We start from the raw sequence: 12,859 nt of genomic DNA, 5'->3' as shown, positions 1-12,859 counted from the left end.
CTTGATTTGTTATTCCACGCTAACCATTCCGCTGCAGCCGCTTCTGACAATTGGTATCAGAGCTTGCTTTGATAGTCATTCAAATGGCAGGATCACATCAAACCTTTGTAGAGGGTGCATCAATCAATAGACCACCACTATTCACAGGTGAAAATTACGCATTTTGGAAGGTCAGAATGCAAATTTTTATGGAATCTATTGATATAGATATTTGGGATGCTGTTGCATTTGGTCCTTTTGTTCCAACTAACAATATGCAGGAACCAAAGCCCCGTGATCAATGGACCATTGAAGAAAAGAGAAGATCTCAGAATGATGTAAAAGCCCGGAATATCATTGCATCAGCATTGACTGTTGATGAGTTCTACAGGGTCTCTGTCTGCAAAAGCGCTAAAGAAATGTGGGAAACTTTAAAAGTAACTCATGAAGGCGGAGATGAAATTGGGAGTGCTAAAACGAATACTTTGATCATCGAAGAGAATAAATCAAGCTCTTCATCAAGCACAACATCAAGTATGGGTGATTCTGATGAGCAAGCATATATCTGTTTAGTAGTGAACGACGACGCTGGAAGCCAAGTAAGTACATCTAGCGATTCTGATAATTATAGTCAAATTAGTGAAGATGAATTGCATGAAATTTATGCTGCTTTAATAGTAGAATCTGAAAAATTAGATAAAGCCCATCAAAAATTGAAAAAGGATTTCAAAAATTTAAAGTTAAATTTTGAAAATATTTCTGAAGAAAATAAAAATTTGAAATCAGACTTCGAAAATATTCTTGAAGAAAATAAGAATTTAAAATTAAATTTTGAAAATATTTTTGAAGAAAATAAAGTTTTGAAAAATAAAGTTTTATTTTTTGAAAAGGGTAAATTTACTAGTAGTGATAAATGTTCATCTTGTGTTAATCATAAGAAACTACTAGATGAAACAACCTTAGGAGAATGTAGTAAAAATAATGAAAATAAGGTTGTTAAAAATAAGTATGTTCTTAGAATTAAAAATAAACACAATCATAGAACCCGTAGAACTTGGGTAGAAAAAGGAACAACTTATAGGAACACAAATGTTGTATCATGCTTTTATTGTATGAAAAAGGGTCATACTTCAAATAAATGTAAAATTAAGCATTATGGTGTTCCAAGTGGTAGATATATTTGGGTTGTAAAATGATTTCAAATTTTCAAACTAACCCAAAGGACCCATACAAAATAGTTGGGTACCTATTTAGAATTTCTTTAAAACAATATTTAAGAAAATTTTTAAAAATTGTTTTTGTTTTAAATATTTGAAAAAGAAGAATTAAGAAATTTTTATTTCAAAAAAAATATGGAATTTTTTTAAGCATATATAGTTTTCAGACGGAAAACAATTGAAATAAAAGAATGTGTGCATGTTGTCTTTGATGAAATTGTAGACCTTGAGGCAAAACCTCTTGAGTCCTTTGAATTACATGCAGGCAATGATGAAGATTTGTAGAGACAACAAATGAAGTGAAGAATGATGACAATCCTCAAGATAAAGATCTAAACAAAATGTGGAAACAACCTAGAGGATTATCATTACAAAATTGGAGGCATATCTAAAGGGGTATTTTATGCTTCTATGCTTTTTGTAGTATGTGTGCTATATATTTAACTTCTTTGTATGCTTGCCTCTTTAAATTCAATCAAATGTATGTTGTTTTTCCTTAATATTTCTATGCATACATGCTTTTATTAAGGGGGAGTATAATTTCTAATAAATTTAGGGGGAGCAATTATACATCACTTTTTAATAATGATCAAAAAGGGGGAGAAATATTTAAAGCCTTAAACTTATTTCTAAGTACACTAACAATTGTTTCTTCCTTAAGTTGTGTTTTAAATACAGATTATTACCAAAAGCTTTAAATCAAGAAGTTTTTTGATCATCATCAAAAAGGGGGAGATTGTTAGCAAAATGATGAAGATGAAGTTTTGATGATGTCCAAAACAAGTCAAGAAGAAATCAAGATTCAAGATGTTATGAAGACTTGTATTGCTATGGAAAGCTTTTGTAATAAATGTAGTTTAGTGTCTAGGACTTAGGAAATTAGTGGTTTTACATATGCATTCAAAAGTGATGTAAAAATAAGCCATAAGCAAAATTCTGTGCAGTGTTAATCGATTAACAGAAGGTGTTAATCGATTTTTCCAGTGCGCCATGAAGAAGCCCAGCATTGCAGTGTTAATCGATTAACAGAGGGTGTTAATCGATTAACGTTAATCGATTAACAAGGGCTGTTAATCGATTAACACAAGGACCGTTTGAAAAACTAGCCGTTTTTAGAGCCGTTGAACTATCCGTTGGGTTGTTAATCGATTAACCACTGTAGCTAATCGATTAACACAGTGTGAAAGGCTGAAAACGAAAAATGGAAGAGTCTTTGGATGAGTCTATAAATAGACTCTCATTTCCTCTCAAGAAGAATATCCAGAGACACAAAAACTCTTCCCTTGTGCTCAAAATACTCAGAAATTCTTGAGACTTGTGTGTTCTTGTTCGGCTTGTGAAACTCTTGTCTGTGGAGCTGGTGAAGTGCTGCTACGGTGACAGAGGAAATAGCCGGTTCATCCTTGGTGTGTCTAAGGAGGTGTTCGGAAGAGAATCATCCTTCGTGAAGTATTCGGAGGAGGTGTTCATCCTTCGTGAAGTATTCGGAGGAGGTGTTCATCCTTTGTGAAGACTCAAAGGAGGTGTAGTTTCATCTCTTGTGGTATCAAGAGAGGTGGTTTTTAAACTCTTACAAATTGTATCTTTGTGATTGTAGTTTGTAATTGTTTTGTGTTAGTGAAACTGTTTATCTTGTTTTGAGATAAGCGACTGGACGTAGGATTGGTAAGATCCGAACCAGGATAAAATCATCTGTGCAAATTTCTCTCAACCTTACTCTCTTTATTTGTCAATATTAATTGCTAAGTAAGTTTAATTGAGTAGAAATTAAAAGGCACACGTTTGAATTAAAAACCCTCTTGGTTTGTTATTCCACGCTAACCATTCCGCTGCAGCCGCTTCTGACAAAACCATACATGAGCTCAATCGAATGACCAATCCATCTGCAAATTGTACAAGTCCGTTGAAGCCTGACTAAAGATCAGCATGTTCACATGTACCAAATCAAACTCTTGAGATTGGGGAGAGTTATGTTCCTACCCTGCCCAATAGACATCCTAAAAAGCATGGCTCAATAAGCCCCATTTAGCCTTTTCATTATGAAGCAGCCCAAACCTATGTCTATTGGGACAATATCCACATATCATAGCATCTCGATAGTTTGGTATTATATTTATTATTATGATGAGGTATGATTATGTTATTATTAACTACATTGTTATTATATACTTGAGGTAAATATTATCCAATGGGAACATAGGCCCACGACCCATGTTGATCCTATAAATACAACTAGTATGTCCAAAGAAATACTCGCTTCACAATCGCTCATACTCACTTCACAATCGCTCATACTCACTCTATTCATAAATATCTTAAACTCTCCTACTGATTTGAGCGTCAAAGAATATTTTGTAGGTGGATCTTCCCCTTTGAGCAGCAAGAAATTCCATAATGACCAATAAGAATTCTCAAGCTACCAATTTAATCTTGCTACCTGTATGCAAATTCATGCTCAAGATCCTGATAAGATCAATATTTTTATTTTAATTTTGAATGATGATAAGAAAATGTAGTCATGTTCTAAATAAAACACTTGTTTCATATCACCAATACAAAATAAAAGCTTGATTTCGATTTAAAAGGATGAATGTAGTGTTGTTATGCATTGTGTCTAAATATAAGATTACTTTTTAACATTATGAAAAAAAATTGTGTTATTTTTAAAATTATAAAAATAATTTTTATAATATTTTTTGCATTATAGTTTTTAATTTATATTAATATTTTATATGATATTAAATTGAATATTGTAAAGATATAAAAAATGGGAAATTAAGATGGGGAGGGTTTAATAAAATAATATACAAATATTTTATTAATAGAAGGCTAAGCTTTAAATACATTTTTCTATTGTTTGAGTTCATTTTTTTTAAAGAAAATCCTATATCTTTAAAAATTATTTCTTTCAATCTTTTCTTGTCTTCTCTCTAAGAAATCTAACTCATCATTCATGTGTTCTTTGATAAAAAAAACAATCTCTAAGCTCACAATAGAGAACTTGACAATTTTATTCAATCAGAATCACAAATATAGTAAGTTCTTTTTCTAGAGTCAAAATTTTTTTCGTCCCTTGCATATGGGTGTGATGAGCTACATGTGACTCAACTTTACTCAAACTCATTCTCGGTGTGTCTAAGATCTTAGTGGTATATTTAGATCATTGATGTGACACTCATTTGTGTAAATAAAGTTTCCTATGAGTGGGATATGGAAAGAGAACTTTGAGATCTTTAGGAGTCCTAATCAAAGTAAGGGAAGCTAGCATTTAACAAAACTGGCATTAAGTGTTAATTGAAATATCTATTATGTGAAGTTAAATTTTGTGCACTTGGCAGCGTAAGTGAAGATTAGAGGTTGTTTTGCTAGGGACATTGAGGCTACATAGAGGTTGTCAAATAAAAAGCTATTGGTAGCACGAGTGAATGTTAGAGGCTGTTTTGCTAGGGACATTGAGGAAACATAAAGGTTGTTTTGTGTCAAAGCGGCTGTAGCGGAATGGTTAGTGTTGAAAAACAAACCAAGAGGGAGGGGGGTGAATTGGTTTTTCATAATAATGTATGCCTTTTAAAATTTCTTCTCAATTTAACTTACAGAGCAAATAATAACGATAAATAAAAAAAGTAAGGTTGAGAGAAATTTGCACAGATGATTTTAACCTGGTTCGGATTTTACCAATCTTACATTCAGTCGCTTATCTCAAATCAAGATAAGCAGTTCACTACTCACAAAACAATTATAAATTACAATCACAAAGAAACAATTTCGAAAAGTTTAGAAACCACCTCTTTTGTTACCCCAAGAGATGAAAGTCACTTCCCCTGTAATCCACAAGGGATTAACACCTCCTCTGAATCTTCACAAAGGATGAACACTTCCTTCGAATGTTTCACGAAGGATGATAGGCTTTTAACTCAGCAACAATAACAACACTCAATCACACTCCTTGTCAAAGTTCCCGCTCTGTGCCAACAACAACGACACTCAATCACACTCCCTGTGAAAGTTCTTGCTCTATGCCAACACGCCAAGTTCTCAAAGCCAAAGCACAAGGGTTCAACAAACCCTAGAACACTTATCACCGCACACTACAGATAAGATTTTTTGAAACACACTTATTTCGTATTTTTGAATGAGAGTCCCAATCTAATTTATAGAGATCTCACTCAAGGATACCTCCAAAAAGTCGTTGTCAACTAATTAACGTGTGATAACCAATTATCCAATTATGATAATTAATTATGCATTTAATGAATGCACAACGGTAAAAAACTTGTTTAAAAATTCTCATAATTGCTCATTATAATCAATTATTGCAAGTCATAATTGATTACTTATAATCGATTATTATAAATTGATAATCAATTATCTTGAGCATAAAATTGAGGTTTTCTGATTCAAAAAACATTTTAATGCAACCTAAGACAAACAATAAATAGAATCAAAGATACACCACATTCTATACATAAATCTACTAAATTACAAAAGTTTTAATATAAAAACAAATTTTCATGAAGATCTTTCGACAATAAAAGCATTTGAGACTTGATTTTGAGACATCATCAAAAATTTTACTTTTGAGCTTTATGCTAACATTTTGTTGTGCTGTTGGGATAGGACATAACGAGTATTCGGCATATTGATTATGCTTGCCACGAATTTTTCTCTGAAGGTAGTTTTCTTCACATTTTTTATGGGTCCATAACAACTTTTTAATTTTATTGATCTAGTACGTGTGGTCTACGCAACTCAAAAAACTATATTGTAGTTATTGCTCTATGGCCCCTGTTCTTATGGTGTGTATGCTATATTTCATGGTTATACTCACGTATCTCAATCTTTTTGTTTGTTTGGGATAATTTTTAGTGTAAATATCTAAGGTTACATTTTGAATGCAAGTTTATTTCATGGACGCTCAAATTTGGTGTTCCATTTTTTCAACTATCACTACAAAAATAATATATTTTAGTAGGAGTTTTTCTTGACAGTTTTATAAATTTCGAATAATTTTATGCGCTTTACGACATAAACTACCCGTAACCTTTTTCTTTTTTTAAAAAGAAAAATGTCCGACGGTTTATAAAAGTATCCGCCGTAAAATTTAAACTTTTTTCTTTATTTTTAGAATAAGTTTCCCAAAAATGTAGTTCCCTCCCCTCGCGCCTTCATTTTATTTTGTTTCCTTCTGCCTTCATTTTTTCCCCGAACCCTAAATCGCTCTCTCCTCTCCCGGCTGCCTTCATTTTCCCCAAACCCCTTCCTCGTGCCATCTTATTGTCTTATTGGCTTCGTTATCAGGTATTTTTTTTCATGTAATTTTCTTAAAGTAGGTGTTTCTTACAGTATGGTATTCACATCTTGATAGTAATTTTCTTTGTGTAATTTGTGGGCTCAACGAGGGTCTTCCCCTGCTTGGGAACGAGGCGTCGAGGCTGCATTTGTGGACTGAGCAAGGCATTGAGGTGTCTTTTTGTTCGTTGAGGCGTCTTATTGTTCGTCGAAGGTCGAGGTGCTCTGGCGCGTTCGCTCCCGCACTGACCGTCAAGGTAAGCAGTGATTACTGTGTTCGAGCTTGACTCTCTGCTTTTGCCTCTCTCACTCTAAACTTTCGTAGATCTCTGTGTGTAGTAACCCTGTTATTGATAAAGGTGTGGCTCATGAGTCTGTTGGAGTAAAACCAACGACCTTGGTTCCCAAAGAAATCCCTGTTAAAGGTGTTTATTTTTTAGAGATTAATTTTTGGAGAATTATTAACAATGAGTTTTTCATTTTATTTTAGTTTCTCATTATGATTTACAGATAAACATTGTCCCCAAAGCAACACTAAATAAACATAGGGATAATGAGTAGATGGTGAGGAAAATCTTTTGACTTGGTTGATCGACTTATTTTCACAGGTAAAATTTGGTTTTACTTTCGTTAGGCCTCTTCACAGTTCTTACTTGATTGAGTGGTGCACAATTTGCTATTATCTTGTTTTATCTTTAGACAAACAGGTGTTATGTCTTTCTTTCACCATCTTATACTCTTATCTGCTTATTTCTTTCGTTCATGCTATTTGTTTAACCTATATGTTTCTTCAACCAATTCCTTGGCTTGAAATGCATTGTACTACTAGATAAGGTTAGCATCATCTGCAAGCAAAACATTTGAATTTTTGCTTCTTCATAAAGTCCTTTCTTTAGTCTTTGATTTCCAACTTGGTTCATTACTCTTCCCAAGAGAGTAAAAAAAATGAAAAAAAAATGAGGGGATCTCAGGTATAGCTTCATTTTATTCCTCTAAGTTTCTAGCGGTATGTTATGTGAGAGCTTGTTGAATGGTACTTGTTTTCTAATCCTTATGTTTTAGTGCTTTGATTAGGGGTGATACAAATGATATGATTTGAAATTGGAATGAATTATGAAATGGGGCTTTATTGTTTTTATATATTGATAATAATGGGATGGGATTCTGTTTGGTGGTTTGTGTAAAATCTGAAGAAAAATAGTGAAAATTAATAAAATAAAATAAATTAGTTTTTATTTTATGTTGGATAGATGTTAGATTGTTGGTTATTAAATACATTGATTTATAATTTTAGTTATTTATTTATTTATTATTTTATTTTATGGGTGTATTAATTGTTGAGTACGAGTTATATATGTTTTTTTTGTACATTACTTTCAGCATAAAAGCTTGTGGAATGGTAGCCATGGGTGCTGTGATTGTTTGAGAGGGCAAGGGTTTAAACCTTCCCTACGTACTTTAACAAATAAAACTATTATCCCTTTCCTTCAATTCTTTTATTCATACTTCAGGTGGGACCCACGTCAATTAATATCTTAAAATGATAGCTTAATAAGATTGAGTTATCTTATCTTCCTGCAATAGAAAAGAAAATAATATTCAAGCACATATAATAATTCATTATTTGAATATACATGTTTAATAATGTACAACTCACCACTCCTAGTTCCTATACATAAAACTAATAATAGCTAGCTACCATCCTATCTAGTGTTGAACTGCAATTACCTCACAGTTCACAAACATACACCGGTTCTTATGACACAACAATGATTTTCTCCTTCGGATATCTGTTACTCAGAAACAACTACTCACATTGTCTACCACTACCATGGTCCTGTAAGTGTCCTTCTCAAGCATTGTATTTTACTTACCCTTGGCTGGCATGCAGGGTCTGAATCCTGCTTAGATAAACAAATAAAAAATGTTTATTTGGCTTTCAAACTGTGAAAATAAATTGAAAAATAATTTATGTTGGTAAATCTCTCTATTGGTGTCAACCAGTAGAAAAAAGTGAGGAAAGAGCCATTTGATGAAGAGAACATTGGCAGAGATTCATATGCAAAACAGATCATACCTTGTTTTTCTGCATTTCCTTAATTTCTGCCTGTAACAAACCAATTGTAATCAGAGAAGACCAAAACCTTTGTATACATTTTACTGATAAGTGATAAGGATGTGGTGCAGAATGACAGCATACCTGTTTTCTTTCCAATTCTCTGTTTATTTCCTTAAGTTTTGCAACTTCAGCTTCTAGTTCGAAAGTGTAGGCCCGTCATTCACAAGAGATAGAATATTATAGTTACGTGCCTTATAGAAGATCCACCCACACAGTAAATTACTAGAGTTTTTTTTTTTTTATCTTTAGAATAAAACTAACATTTTTGAGAAAGTGAGGAACAAAAGAATAATAAAAGGTATAACAAAAGAACGTTAGAAATTAATTATATATATCTTTTAATTTTTATTATTAGGTGAGTTTTAGGAGTTGCAGTGCAAAAGGAAATGGCTTCATTTTTCAAAAGAAATTAAAATCACATGATTTCGTATGTGTATAAAGTTAAAATTTATTAATATTACTTGAGCTAAAACATAATTCTGAGATAGTTTAAAAAATAAAAACATGTTTTACCCTTACTTCTCTCTAAGTATATGTTAGAACAGTGGAACTAATACAGTGATGAGTACTAACATTCTTACGAGCCCGTGATCTGGCTGTTGATTCTCAATTTTTGATCATTCTCCTTTATCTTCTCTCAACCACTTTCTCTATAGCACTAGATTTTCTTCTTGGCGACAGTGGATTATTGTCTACATTACTTCTTGTAATTACATCCGATGACATTTTTCTCGAGGGAGAAGCCTCTGGATTACCCGAGGCTAAACCAATGTAAGATTGCCCTTTCAGGTCAACAGTAGTGAGTTTCATTTCATTTATCATTCATATATTGTTCATTTTCCTGTACTCCTACATTTTTTTTGTAGGCTGTGTCAATGAATATGTTAATTGATCAGCTCTGTAGAACAAAAATGCTTGAAGGAGTAAAGTATACATATTCGAATGAGTGTTTTACATCAAAGGTGGGTTAACATGAATGCTATTATGAAACTTAATGAATTTACATTTGCCCTGAGCTATTTTTTCAAAATGACTCCAACCTCTCCCTTGGTTGGTGACTACCACTGTTGAAAGAATTAAATATCTATGAAGTGTGAAGCGGATATTGTACATTGAAGTTGAACATTTCTACACGGAACAAAATGATTTACATGAATTCTTGTACAAAATAATGTGGTTAGATGTAAGTGGAGAAAGTTTAAGGTAATGAAGGAAAGAAATTTGAAAATCTTGATTTTACTGACAGTAATATACTTGTTGAAAGACTGTCCTTGAATTGCTTGTTCACAGTTCACATTATGAGAATGATTAGATTCACTTGATGCTTTAGTACTTATTTACCTGTTATTCATCTATAATAGTCATGTGGAGAGAGAGCTAAGGATGCTAATGTTTATTTATTTTTTGTGTGTCCGTGTAATTGCTAAAGTAGCATGTGCATATACAAAATTATACTGTCACATTCCCTGTGAAGCATTACAATATTGCAAACATCCAAGAAAACAAAACGTTTTATTTGAATAAGAAATGTTTTATATGCTTGTTTTTTTTTTCAATAGAAGTGGGATTTCATTTAACATATTACCTACTGATGCAGCTGGTTATTTTCATATAATCAATCAAATGAAGGAGCTCATAACTGGAGTAGGCAAGAAGGCCTATACTTTGGTTATGGGAAAGCCAAAACCAACTAAACTTGCTAACTTTCCTGAGGTGAATGGCAATAATAGTAGTAGAAATTTGATACTTTTTGTAGATAGTATAGTTAGTAAATATGATATGGTGAATAGGATGATAGAAAATAAACTGTATTACATAAAAATAAAGAAAATAAATTTTGATTTATGCCAATTTGAGTTAGGCATTGTTTTATAGATTAGTCTAGTTTCCTACTAACAAAAGTTTCATACTAACATTTTGTCCTATTTTTGGTAAGCATTGACATTTGAAGGAGTAATATACTTGTGAACTTTCTGGTGTGGGGTGTTTCTTTTCAGACTTGACAGGTAGATTAATAGAGTTGAAAAAGTATTATTAATTAATTGTGTTTGACACTATTTGCATGATAACAATAGTTGAATGTTTCAAAAGTAAAGGTTTGTACCCTATGATCAGTGATGTTAATAGTTTAGTATTTAACCTTTTTGCCGTTTTGCAGTAGGAAAAATGAAAATATTAGTTACTAGGGTGTAGTACTTCATTTCTCACAAGGGATACCTATATGCTTGCACTGTTGCAACCTTCTGATTAGTTTGATTGTGAGGAAACGTATGAATATGTGCTTTCTAACATATTGGATACTATTTTGTTTATGGTGGATGGAACTGTGGGCAAATGATACTGAATCTGACATATCGAACATTAAGCTATCCCTGTAGATTGTTGGATTGGATTACAAAATGGGTTTAGTTTTTCATGTTGATCATGCATTGCTTGGTAGAGTCCTTCAATTAATTTTGGTTTATTTTTGGTTAATGTGTTTTGATTATAATATAGTCTTTGATTTCAAGGATTTGCAATACCAAGAGATGTAAAAAAAAGTTGCAAAATTTGATTTTCATGGGCAGAAGTGGTCCGGTGGTAGTGGTGCTGGTGGAAGAAGAGGTTAGGTGGTGGTGGTGCTGCACCAGCGAAAGAAGAATATAAAATCCTTCAACGGATATCAACATTTGTCTAAGGGAAAACAGATATCCCACATCCGTTTTGGGTTCTATTCAAAACAGCAGCAACACGAAAAGCACATCAACACGAACCAGAGCACAACCACAACAAACAACACACATTCAAAGCAAATAAACTACCTACCATGTGCAAAAAATTAAACTACCTTCCAAAGATACAAATAAGTGGTGAAGAAAACCAACCTCGATGGAGACGAAACCAACCCCGAAGCAACTCTGCTCTACTCAACGCTCTTCAACGCTGCTCCTCAATGCTCCTCCACACCTCAAATCTACCGCCAATGGAAGCAATGAAAAAGAAAAAAGAAATGGGAAAGAGGAAGATCAAAACGAAAATGAAAAAGGAAAGGGAGGGAAGAAGAAGGGAGAAACGGAAATGGGGAAAGTGAGATGTAGGGGTGGAGGTGTAGAGCTGTGCACGGGAAATGGAAAAAGTGAGAGAGATGTGGGGGTGGGGTGTAGTAAAGGTGTGCAGTGAATAAAGGACAGTAAAATTAGAGTTTAAAAAAAACAGAAAACTTAATATATAAAAATAAGAAAGTTTTAACCCAAGGATCTTTCTGGAAATAAAAAAATTTGGGGAGATACAGAGAGAAAAGAGTGGTGGTGCAGGGAGAATCCCTCTAACAACTGTTCTTTTTCTTAGTAGTTATTTTGCACAGTCCAAACTTTTAAAAGTTCTCTCACCTTTTAAATATTTTCCAAAGTAATCTCTTGACAATTTTTTCTTGTATTGTAACTTACCTCTTATTATGTCTAATTTAAAAACTTGTCTTTCTTTTTCAATTTTTCAAATAGATTTTTTTGGTAGAGCTTAAAAGTACTCTGAGTTTAAAATTATGCATTCAACCCTTAGACATGTTTCAACTATTTGTTGATTGATAGGTTTTATCATCTTTCATCTTCAAGACTTCAAATTTTCTTTCTAAGGTAAACAGTATACGTTTTCTTGGTCTTCTCATTTCTTCTAGACTTTTTTTTATCGTATCTAAGTTTGAAGCTTTCATTAAAACATCTTCTAGAACTAAACTCAAGATAATAATATCCTAAGATAATTTGACAACTAGGTTACCGTGAAACTTCATCTAAACTATAATAAGATTTTCTTGTAAAAGAAAAGGTTGTTGAATACTAATTCTCTCGACATCCTAGACATCTCCTAATTGAACTCTCATATTCAAATTCTTTCCTAGAAATATAAGAAGTGTCGGTAGAGATACATTATTGGACACTCTTTAGAAGGTTTTGTATTACAAAAAATAGCTTTGATTTCTCTTTTATTATATTTATGGTTTTCTCTCTTCTTTTGAGTTCTCTCATAGGTGTCTTGAGATTATAAAAGCACTTGATACCATTTATAGGCCTAAAAGGTATTTTCATTTCTAAGAAGAAAACATAGAATGTAGTTATACATAACTACATTCATCAATAAAATGCGTTAAGTTTTGTAGAGGTATTGATTTTAAGGTGTCAAATATTTTTCAGGAAAAAAAAATTTAAACATGTCTTCTAGAAAAGTGTTTAAATGATTACAAGTTTGCCAACTTTTATGATAATGGGTTTCTTTTTCCAAT

General features: G+C 32.6%; 1 long non-coding RNA gene across 16 annotated transcripts; it reads left to right on the top strand.

The window, feature by feature from the left end:
• The first annotated feature begins 6,331 nt into the window (after positions 1-6,331).
• LOC108329265 (uncharacterized) lies at positions 6,332-12,071 on the top strand. 16 transcript variants are annotated; one of them, XR_008246917.1, is made up of 8 exons: positions 6,336-6,742; positions 6,811-6,910; positions 6,996-7,093; positions 9,261-9,375; positions 9,471-9,566; positions 10,202-10,317; positions 10,541-10,610; positions 11,172-12,071. It is a non-coding gene; the product is annotated as an uncharacterized LOC108329265 (long non-coding RNA). The 16 variants fall into 16 exon arrangements; XR_008246913.1 differs by having other exon boundaries at positions 11,115-12,071; XR_008246915.1 differs by having other exon boundaries at positions 6,337-6,494; positions 6,596-6,742; positions 10,202-10,610; positions 11,115-12,071.
• The last annotated feature ends 788 nt before the right edge of the window (positions 12,072-12,859 follow it).

This window comes from Vigna angularis, chromosome 2 (assembly GCF_016808095.1).
Source record: "Vigna angularis cultivar LongXiaoDou No.4 chromosome 2, ASM1680809v1, whole genome shotgun sequence".
NCBI classification, from domain to species: Eukaryota; Viridiplantae; Streptophyta; class Magnoliopsida; order Fabales; family Fabaceae; genus Vigna; species Vigna angularis.
This window is presented reverse-complemented; position numbering and strand designations above follow the sequence as displayed.